Here is an 11,250-nt window from a genome sequence, read left to right as displayed (position 1 = left end):
TTATGCTTCAGAGCTGCCCAGCCCTCCGTCCCCTCTAACCCGGCCTTCCTGCCTGGGAGTCTGCCCATCTTGGGATAGTATCCAAACCCCTGAAGGTCGTCCCGATTGCCTTCACTGCTCCAGCCTCCCACCGTCCTCATACTCACCTTGCGTGCTCTTTTTCCACCTGAAAGCCTTTTCCTCCACTTTTCCCCCCAGAATGCCTAATCACCATGGTCTGTGGCCACCTCCCCAGTAAGGTCCCGTCTCCCACGCCAATGGGCTCTCATCCGACGGGTCCCAAGTGACTATTTGTGTCTACTCCCAACCCCCAATGCCCGGGCTCTCACCTACTGGGGACTGGGTGAAAAAATACAAAGCGGGAGAAGGGGAGGGACACTGAGCAGGAGACGTCCAAAGGGGGTTTTGGTCTCAGGAAGCTCTGGGCTTGGATCACACCGGGCAAGTGAGAGTGGAGGTTGGATGCTGGCGTGCAGAAGGCACACGCAAAGGCTCGGAAGCGGGAACCAGGAGCGCCGGGAGGAGGCCTGAACGAATGCATGAATAAACGGAGTTAGGAATGTTGGCGGGCCTAGGGAACGAGAGCAGGAGTAACGAATGGAAGGGTGAATAGACGGACAATAAATGACCTACGTGGCTCACGGAAGAGCGAGCAGAGCCCACCGACTCTCGGGCTACCGCACTTCCGTCCCGACCCCACTTGGCCGAGCCACTTCCGGGCTGCTCTGGGCGGCATGGAGACCTTACTCTCAGTGGTCCCAGAGCGCGCCTGCGAGGCCAGGCCGTGGGAGCCGGGGGCGCGGGTCCGATAACACGTCCGAGCTGGGATCGTTCTTTTCTGTGTAAAAGTCTCTCAGTTGCCCCCACTCAATTTGGGTTTGGGCAAGTGTGAATGCATGACTCAGGTAGACAGCATCCAATTCCCCTTGGCCCTCAGGATTGACTCAGGATCCACAGATGAACTACTTGGACCTATGGGTTTCACGGGGCAGGGATTCTTTCTGAACTATTAGGGCTTGTATTTCCTGTGGAACTTTAAACCCTGAATACCTGTCAGCAGGTACAGGTGCAGCCTTCGTGTCTCCATGAAGGGAGAACCTGTCAAGAGAATGGAGCCCACACAGAGAGGCAGAAATGAAGGACAGTGTATTAGTTTCCTGTGGCTGCTATAACATATTACCACAAACCTGATGGCTTAAAATACCGGAAATGCATTCTTTCACAGTTCTGGGTGCCTGAAGTCTGAAATCAGTATCATTGAGCTGAAATTGGAGTGGCAGGAAGGCTACCCTCTTTCTGGAGGTTCTAGGGGAGAATTCATACCCTTGCCTTTTCAACATTTAAACTGCATTCCTAGTATTCCTTGCTTATGGTCCCTTCTTCCACCCTCAAAAAAACTGGTTGTAACACCTTATTAAGAAACAAAATCTTTGACACATGTTCATTTTATACTTGCATGAGAGTCACAATTTTAGTTCTTTTTTTCTTAAGTAGGCTCCATGCCCAACTTAGGGCTTGAATTCATGACCCCAAGATCAAGAGTCACGTGCTCTACTGACTGAGCCAGCCAGGAGCTCTATGATTTTAGTTTTTTAAAAAGATGTATTCACTAACAGCACATAACAGTGACTACACTAACAAACAATCCCAGGATCTCAGTGGCTCAACACAATACAGACTTCCTTTTTGCTCATGTCACAGTCTCAAGTGGGTCAAGTGACCTTCCTAGAAGATTGTCCTTGATTTAGGTACCCAAGCTCCTTCTATCCTGGGTCTCTGCTGTTCTTTATGTCCTTCTCAGGATTTTCTGCTGAATCTCCTCTGTCCAGCTGACTGATGAAACAAGTGAAAAAGATGATGTAGGCCATTTTATGTTATCCATCACTCCTGTCCACATTCCATTAGCCAGAACTCATTCACGTGGCTCTGGGTAACTTCAGGGAGCCTGAAAAACATAGGTTTGTGGATGCAGGAAGAGAAAAGGGGATTGTTGGGTATTTTAGTCCATCTGTACCATAGGACACACAATGTCTCCCAGGAAGTCCCTGCTTTTGACTGGACTCAAAGGCTACCGTACTCCTAGCCATCCCAGTAGCCATTCAACTCCTTGTTCATATGGACTTTCTAATGCTTGATGAAGTTGGACTACCAGCAAAAGCTTTTCCTTATGCTTCTCACTTAGATGGTATAGTAACCAGCATTCAAGAGGACTGCCAACAATCCTCACCTCCTGATAGTCACACCTTTGTTGGTATGGTTTTCTCCTACATTGAATCAGGGACGGTCTGTGTCACCGGTAGAATATGGCATAAGTGACAGTGTGTGACTTGGACTCTTGAATCGCTTGCTCTGGGGGGCGAGGGGAGTCAACTCCCATGTCATGAGGACACTCAAGCAGCTCTACGGAGAAGCCCTTTAGACAGGAACCACTTGCCAACCATGTAAGTGAGCCATCTTGGTAGTGGACCCTTGAACCCATCATGCTTCAGAGGACTACAGCCTCATGAGAGACCCTGTCATGTGATTCATTCTGGCCAATGAGCGGTGAGAAGTACCCTGCAGCTGTTGGGCTACACTTTCAATTAAGAGGTGTGAGACCCCGAGAATTCCTTTTCTATCTTTCATATTAGTGTCCAGCTATGTTGGAGATAGTGGCTGTTCCGTTGTCAGGGACCCTGATGAGTGACAGCGAATGTAATGAGTAGTGCCCTAGCCAACCTGCGAAGCATGGTTTGGGCAGGAGTTAGTTTTAGTGTTTTCAGTCAGTAAGGCAGTAAGCTGTCACTGAAGTGGAACTGAGCCCACCTGGTCACATTCCTAGGTTCTCCCCAAAAAGAATTCTCTTGTGTTGAGGCTTGATGGGAAATTTTATTACATATATCATACCAATGGGTTTTTCTTTGGTTTGAATGTTTTCAGATCAAAACATGTTGATGGTTACAGGTCATTCATGGCATAGTGACCAGTGGTAGAGTTTACCTCCTTCATAAATCCTCTTATGCCTACCAAGGATTGATTTTTCAATAATAGAATGTCTCTCCAGAATACATGTTCTAGGTTTCTGTAAAAGATTGAGTTGTCTTTGGGTATAACCACAAAACGGGTATGGTAAATGTAAATGCAAACAGCTGAATGGAGGGGCCCTGCTCACTCCAGCAACAACCAACACCAAGAAGGCCTGATGCCTGCTATGACTATTTCCAAATGCCACTGTGGCTGTTAGTTTTCCATTGTTGCTATAACAAATCACCACAAATTTAGTGGCTTAAAACAATGCAAATTTATTATCTCACATAAAGCAAGGTTTCAGCAGTGTTGCTTCCTTCTGGAGGCTCAAAGGCAGGATATGTTTGCTTCCTTTTCTAGATTCTAGATCCCACCTACTTTCCTTGTCTTGTGGCCCTGTCTTCCATCTTCAGAGCCAGCAGTGAAACATCAGATTCTGCCCCTCCTGCCTCTTCTTATACAAAGATGTTGTGATTACATTGGGCCCATCATAAATAAACCAGGATAATCTCCCGCATCAAGATCCATTATCACACCTTATAGTCCCTTTTGTTGTGTGAAATAATATATTCATAGGTTCTAGGGACTAGGACACATACATCTTTTGAGGAAGGTGGGGTGCATTATTCTCCCACAACAGTGGCTTTTTCTGAGCTCTTCATATGGTTTACTGGGAAAACACAGTATGTGCATCAAGATGCCATTCAGATTAAACAAAACTATGGAAGTTTAGCCTGGAATCTAATACACATGCAGCTCAGAACAGTCCCATCTGGGTAGGGGCTCACTTGGCGGGCCATAACTAAAATATGCAGAGCGGGGGGAGTGAATCTGATGTGCAGCAAACATACATGGAAGGGTCAGACAGAGAAGGCCCACCTGATGGGTAGGAATATGGAAAGGAGGAAGAAGAGGACTTGCATGTTGATTAGGTTACTGATCAATGACAGTCACTAAGAGAGAATTGACCTGTTAAAGAGTTCATGGTAGGGGTACCTTGGTGGCTCAGTTGGTTAAACCTCTGACTTTGTCTCAGGTCATGATTTCCTGGTTCACAAGTCTGAGACCTGCATCAGGCTCTGTGCCGACAGCTCGGGGCCTGGAGCCTGCTTCAGATTCTGTGTCTCCTTCTCTCTCTGCCCCTCTCCCACTTACGTTCTGTCTCTCTCTCACAAAAATAAACTTGAAAAAACTTTTTATTAAAAAAAAAAAAAAAAAAAAAGAGTCCATGGTAAGAATGAGAATTCTTCCTAAGTTCTTGCTACTTCCAGAACAAATATGGACTTGCCCAGCACAGCCTCTGGAGTTTGAGTATGTAAGTGCATTAAATCAACACTTCACTGAGCACGAGAGCTCGGGCTCTTGCTCTTTCATTCTGTTCCCTTTTCTGTGGAAGGCAGATAGATATTCCTTTATCAAAAGTTCCAGAAATGTGAGTCTATTTGATGAAACTGTTTTCACCAACTCTTCCTTGACCGACTGTTGCTTTTCTGTCATTTTTGCTAATTTCTAAAAAGCAGGTGCCCAGGGGCACCAGTGACCTGAAATAAGTTGGCTTGGAACTAAAAAGAATCAGGAAGCATTTAACCAAATCTCTCTACACGTTTTCAGCCAAGGACACTTCAGAGTAACCAGATGTGGTTCTTTTCAGGATGCTGCTCCCAACAGTCTCTGGTGGATTATTTTGCCCTTGGACATCACAACCACAATGGGAAAGATTTGTTGACAGTCAGTGATCTGGAGGAAAATGTTTTGGAGTGAAAATTATGTACATAAAAGGTGAAAATACAGAGTTTGACACGTTCCACAGATCTTGAGGGGTCATAGAAGCAGCTGGGCCATCAATGGAGCATGGGAAGTGGAAGGGCCCATATTAAGGGTGGTTTGTATGGTCACATGTTCAGCAAGTCAATGGTCTGGCGCATTCTCCAAAGAAACAAAGATGGCAATAAGGACAGTCCTCACTCGGGTCACATGTGATAACTGCCAAACCTCCTGTAGCCTCCAGGCCTGTGTGAGACTGGCCTTAGACCCAGGACAGATGAGGCTACCTTTCTCCATCTGAATCTCAAAGCCACTTAGCATCTGGGTTGACTAAGGTTTCATGGGTCCACATTCAGGCCCATAAGGATATTGATCCTTGCTGGTTCCCTCTCCCATGGGTGGTACTGATCAGGGCTAATTCCTTGGAAATCCAACACCTTCCCCATTGTGGCAACTACCACTTTGTGCCTTGGTTTCTCCAACTGACAATTTAACCACCTGGAGATTGAGACCCAAGCAGAGGTGCTCAGAGCCCCAAAATGAGGGACTTCAAGCAAGTTTGAGGACATCTGGGCGCCACTGGGCAAGCATGTTGTCCCCCAGTGCCAGACTGTCCATGGGGCCCTAACAGAGTGATCTGTCACCATGGGAGCCAGTGGGAGGCTGAGAGAGAAACATCTCTTTCCCAAGCACCTATGGATTTGAGTCCACAGATATTCTTTCCAGGTGGGAAGTGGCTGCTATCCCACCCTGTTACTGGGTTTCTGCCCGTCTGCAGCCCTCCAAGAACAGCAGTTGTGGGTTCCTTCTGCCCTCCAGTGCTGACCATCCCGACAACAGATGGATATGAATCTAACCTGCAACAGACACCATGCCCAGGGCTGATGGAGCCAGGCTCAGTGGCCATGACTCCTGCAGGGTCCTGATGGCCTGCCTGGGGAAGGTCAAGGGAGGAGCTTTCTCTAGAATGAGCGGCTTGCTGTGCAAATAAAATAGACACATTGGGGGTCCAGGTTTCAAAAAGTATCACTTGTACACTGGGATTGACAAAACTGTTGGGTTGTGTGGACCCAGTGTGGGTGGACTGATCAGCCTCTTCCAGCTAACTCACCACACTCAGACTTTGTCCTAATGAGGACACATAGGCAGAAAGAGCTGGAAGAAAAAAAGGCAATTGCACAATGTACTCCCACACAGCTGGCGGGAATGGAAAACGATGGAGCTAGCTACTGTAGAAAACAGCCTGGCAATTCCCCAAAAGGTTAAACATGGAGTTAGCACATGACACAGCAATCCCACTCCTAACTATTTATCCAAGAGAAGTGAAAACCACTATTCAAGCAAAAATTTGTACACAAATGTTCACTACAGCATTTTTTATATAACAGCCCAAAGGTAGTAATAACTCAAATGTCCATCACCTGAAGAATGGATAAACAAGATGTGGTCTGTTCATACAAGGAAGTATTACTCAGCAATAAAATGGAATGAAATACTAATACGTGATTGGACCTCAGAAAACAGTAAGCTCAGTGAAAGAAGCCAGACACAAAAAGACCACACTGCACAATTCCATTTATGTGAAAAATCCAGAATAGGCAAATCCAGAGACAAAGACTGTATTGGTAATTGCCAAGGGCTGAGGGAAGGAAGTATGGGGGGGGTAACTGCTTAATGAGTATGCAATTTCATTTTGGGGTGCTGGAAATGTTCAGGAATTAGACAATGGTGATTGTTGCACAACATAGCAGATATATTAAAAACTAAAAATTATACTAAAAACCAAAGTGAATTGTACACTTCAAAATGGTTCATTTATATTATATGAACTATACTTCAAAAACAAAACAAAACAAAACAACAGAATATACCTGAGCATAAATATTCCTGCCTTTGGTGTGCCCAGGTGTCTGCCTGGGTGAGTCCATTCTGCAGCATCCAGGATGTCATCTGAGCTCGGGCCACAGGCACAGTAATGCATGGGACAGAGGTACGTGTTTGTGTGTTTTAAACAATGCTTTTGTAATGAGAAAAGCAAGGTCTTCAAAAGTGTTAGGTAAAAATGAAATATACGGACTTCAAGCTGTATTACAAAGCTGTAGTCATCAAGACAGTATGGTACTGGCACAAAAACAGACACTCAGATCAATGGAACAGAATAGAGAACCCAGAAATGGACCCACAAACGGATGGCCAACTAATCTTTGACAAAGCAGGAAAGAATATCCAATGGAGTAAAATAGTCTCTTCAGCAAATGGTGCTGGGAAAACCGGACAGTGACATGCAGAAGAATGAACATGGACCACTTTCTTACACGATACAGACAAATAAACTCAAAATGGGTGAAAGACCTAAATATAAGACAGGAAGCCATCAAAATCCTAGAGAAGAAAACAGACAACAACCTTTGTGACCTCGGCCACAGGAACTTCTTACTCAACACGTCTCCAGGGGCAAGGGAAACAAAAGCAAAAATGAATTATTGGGACCTCATCAAAATAAAAAGCTTCTGCACAATGAAGGAAAAAGAGCAAAACGAAAAGGCAACCAACAGAATGGGAGAAGATATTTGCAAATGACATCAGATAAAGGGTTAGTATCCAAAATCTATAAAGAACTTATCAAACTCAACACCCAAAAAACAAATAATCTAGTGAAGAAATGGGCAAAAGACATGAATGGACACTTCTCCAAAGAAGATCCCCAGATGGCCAACTGACACATGAAAAAATGCTCAACATCACTCATCATCAGGGAAATACAAAGCAAAACCACAATGAGATACCATCTTACACCTGTCAGAATGGCTAGCATTAACAACTTAGGCAACAACAGATGTTGGCGAGGATGCGGAGAAAGAGGACCTCTTTTGCATTGTTGGTGGCAATGCAAGCTGGTGCAGCCACTCTGGAAAACAGTATGGAGGTCCCTCAGGAAATTGAAAATAGAACTCCCCTACAACCCAGCAATTGCACTACTATGTATTTATCCAATATATAGATGTGCTGTTTCAGAGGGGCACATGCACCCCAATGTTTATAGCAGCAACATCAACAATAGCCGAAGTATGGAAAGAGCCCAAATGTCCATCGACTGATGAATGGATAAAGATGTGGTATACATATACAATGGAGTATTATTTGGCAATCAAAAAGCATGAAATTTTGCCATTTGCAACTACGTGGATTAGTCAGTCAGAGAAAGACAAATATATGACTTCACTCATATGAGGACTTTAAGACACAAGACAGATGAACATAAGGGAAGGAAAGCAAAAATAATACAAAAACAGGGAGGGAGACATAACACAAGAGACTCTTAAATATGGAGAACAGAGGGTTACTGGAGAGATTGTGGGAGGGGAGGTGGGCTAAACGGGTCAGGGGCATTAAGGAATCTACTCCTGAAATCATTGCTGCACTATATGCCAAGTAACTTGAATGTAAATTTTAAAATTAAATTAAATGGTAAAAAACATACATACAGGATGCATGGTTAAATTTGAAAATAGATAGATAGATAGATAGATAGATAGATAGATAAAATAAAAACTTCTCCCACCTGGCCACGCTGACTGCACACCAAGCAGTTTTCACATCAGAGGCTGAACCTCTGCATTCTCCCCAGGCCCATAGTTTTCTTCAGCCAAGGGTCTCTTAATCCACTCATTTCAAGAAAACTCTTGATGGGAAGCTAGACACATCTGCTGTACGTGATGGGCCACAAGCTGGAGCACGGGTGATGCTTTATGGTGTCTCAAGCCCCCGGGCACTGCCAGCACTGATTTACAGGTGGGAAGCTGTGACTTGGCAAGGGCAGGACACAAGGTGTGCCCCGCTCTGTCTGACCATGGAGCCGTGTCCTCCACACTCAGTTTAGCCACTGGCTCCCACTGCCACGCACAGCATTCAGCTTCTGCCTCTTACAGGCATGGGCTTCGCCCTCTGGCGGGTGAATGCCAGTCACAGAGAGCTGTGAAAAGCAGGCCCATCCCACCCACCTCCCCAGCGTCCTCTGCACCCCCTCAGCCTCTGCCTCTAGGCACCAAAAGTTCTGCAGAGTTCCCTGGTCAGCCTCCCGAAGATCAGGCTGACCTTGCAGGGGGCCAACTACAGAATTGTGGGGGAAGCCATAAGCACGGATGTGGGGACTATCACTCCTCTCTTCCGCATACAGCTGTCACTCCAGAGCGAACTCTGGCCCCTCACAGAGAAGAGGGGGGCCCCACAGTGAGCGCCATGCAGCAGGAGGGAAGGCACTCAGGTTTCTATGTATCATCCCTGGGGAGGAATCAGGGCTTCCACAAATGTACATCCTGGAAGCCTCTTAGCCAGGATCCAGGTCTCTCTGACAGGACACCAGGTCACTGCATTCCAGGTGTGAAGGACAGTGAGTGGGACCTGGGTGCCTGCCATGCCTCCGCCCCAGGGCTTCCAGTAAATGCTTCCCTACAGGGTCATGGCTGCTGGCCTCATACCCTGGTTTGCACAATAGCTGGCAGCCAGAGCAGGTCCCCAGGCCAGCATTCTACATGACCTCCTGGAACCTTAGGGACCCAGAGCCCAAGGACCCACCAGGGTTGAAGAACACATCTGGGACAGCCTGGCCAACTGGAGACAGCCAATCAACAAGGAATCAGTGGACAGGCCACGGGATGGGTGGTCTGGAGTGTCAGGTCACTCAGGACTGGACAGATGCCACCAAAGAAAGCTGTAGTGGACTGAATGGTCCCCCCACCCCCAAAAGATACATCCATACCCTAACCCCCAGAACCTGTGAAAGTACCTTAGCTGGGAAAGGAGTTTTGCACATGTAGTTAAGGATCTTGAGATGAGATCATCCTGAACTCCCTGGGTGGGTCCTAAATCCAAAAATAAGAATCCTTATAAGAGAGAGACAGAGAGAAGAGAAGGCCAAGATTGAGTGTTGGCGCCATGACCCAAGTTACAAATGGACCCACCAGGTGCCAGGACAGTTGCATGGGATGGTTTCCACCTCAGAGCCTTAAGAGTAGAGCCCTGCTGACATCTTTATTTCAGACTTCTGGCCTCCAAAACTGAGAATAAATTTCTCTTGTTTTAAGCCACCTAATTGGTAATTATTTATTATAACAACCACAGAATATTAATATGGAGACTGGTCCAGCACCCTTCATAGGATGAGTGGGTTATGTGTGGGAGCTCTCCTGATCCGTGGTGATGCAGAGGATCAGGTAAGACTGGGTGGTCCCAGGAAAAAGGAGCAGCTCCCACCTAGCAGGAAGGCACCCCAAACTTACAGGATGTGGGGACCAAGGGTCAACCATTAGCCATGTACCCAGGGCATCTCCAGAACTGTCCGCAGACACCCTGCTCCCATAGGTATCTTCCTCTGTTCATCTACGGTGGCAGAAACCTGCCTCCCAGCACTAGACGGCAGATGGAAGCTGCCGGGAAGAGTCTCCCTGCCTCTCTTGCCCTGCTCCCAGTCTACACCTTTAAACTGCCCTACTTGTCCCTGGATGACCTTCCTTCCAGTCACAGACCTGAGAACTGAGGCTGAGCTCGGCAAGGGCTCCCGGGAGCCTGTCCCCAACCCTGCACTGCAGCTGTCCCAGTGACCTCCCATCTGCCCTGGATGAGCATGCCCTGCACCCTGAGTGCTCACCCAGTCTTTCTATGGGTTTCCGGGGCTGCTGGTGGATGGGACCAGGGCACAAAGCAGCCACCTTGGGGCAAACAGGGGGCTGAGAGATGAACGTGTCCCAGGCTGAGCGCTGAAGAACATGACAACAGCACACCGGGAAAAGGTTAGTGGGGGCTGACCTTCCTCAGAGTTTGGGCACAGCCCACTGAGGCTGATAACCATCTGCCCTATTCTACACTGTACACGCAGTGCATGACCCCATAGGGCAGGAGTGCCCCGAGTGCGGACAAAACTCCGTTCTGTGCCTGTCCTCCCCACGGTGCCTCCATCTTCCTGGCCCTGGCCCTGGAGGACACGGAAGTTTCAGCACTCTCAGGCCATCTACCGTGTCTGGGTCGGTGGATGCGGCGGAGCCAACCGGGGGATCCTTACAGGGCGTGAATGAACATGGAGGAAAATTAAATTAGTGAGGTGAAAAAGAACAAACGCGGGGTAGCGCCAGCACGTAGGAAAGAATGGCTTCTTAGGTCTCTTTGAGGAAGGGACACTTAACTGGGACTGAAGGAGGAAGAGGAGCCGTTGTGTCTGGGGACAAGTAAAGGGAAACGGCAAGCGCAAAGGCCGGGAGGCGGGACTGGAGGCAGTCGGGAGGCCGCGTCGGCCAAGCGGAGGATATGGGCTTGATTTTGAGAGTCGCGACGACGGGTCCTGGGCCTGGTGCCTCTCACGTGGGCCTCAGTCTCCACACTCAAGATTGGACACGCGGGAGCCAGAACTAGGGCCGCCCCGCCGCCGGAACTGAAGGCCGCACCTGCAGTGGCCAGCCCGGACCCTGGGCTAGCGGACCGGAAACG

This window comes from Herpailurus yagouaroundi, unplaced genomic scaffold (assembly GCF_014898765.1).
Source record: "Herpailurus yagouaroundi ecotype Mexico unplaced genomic scaffold, PumYag 557, whole genome shotgun sequence".
NCBI lineage: Eukaryota > Metazoa > Chordata > Mammalia > Carnivora > Felidae > Herpailurus > Herpailurus yagouaroundi.
The sequence above is the reverse complement of the archived record's forward strand: the minus strand, read 5'-3'. Positions refer to the sequence as shown.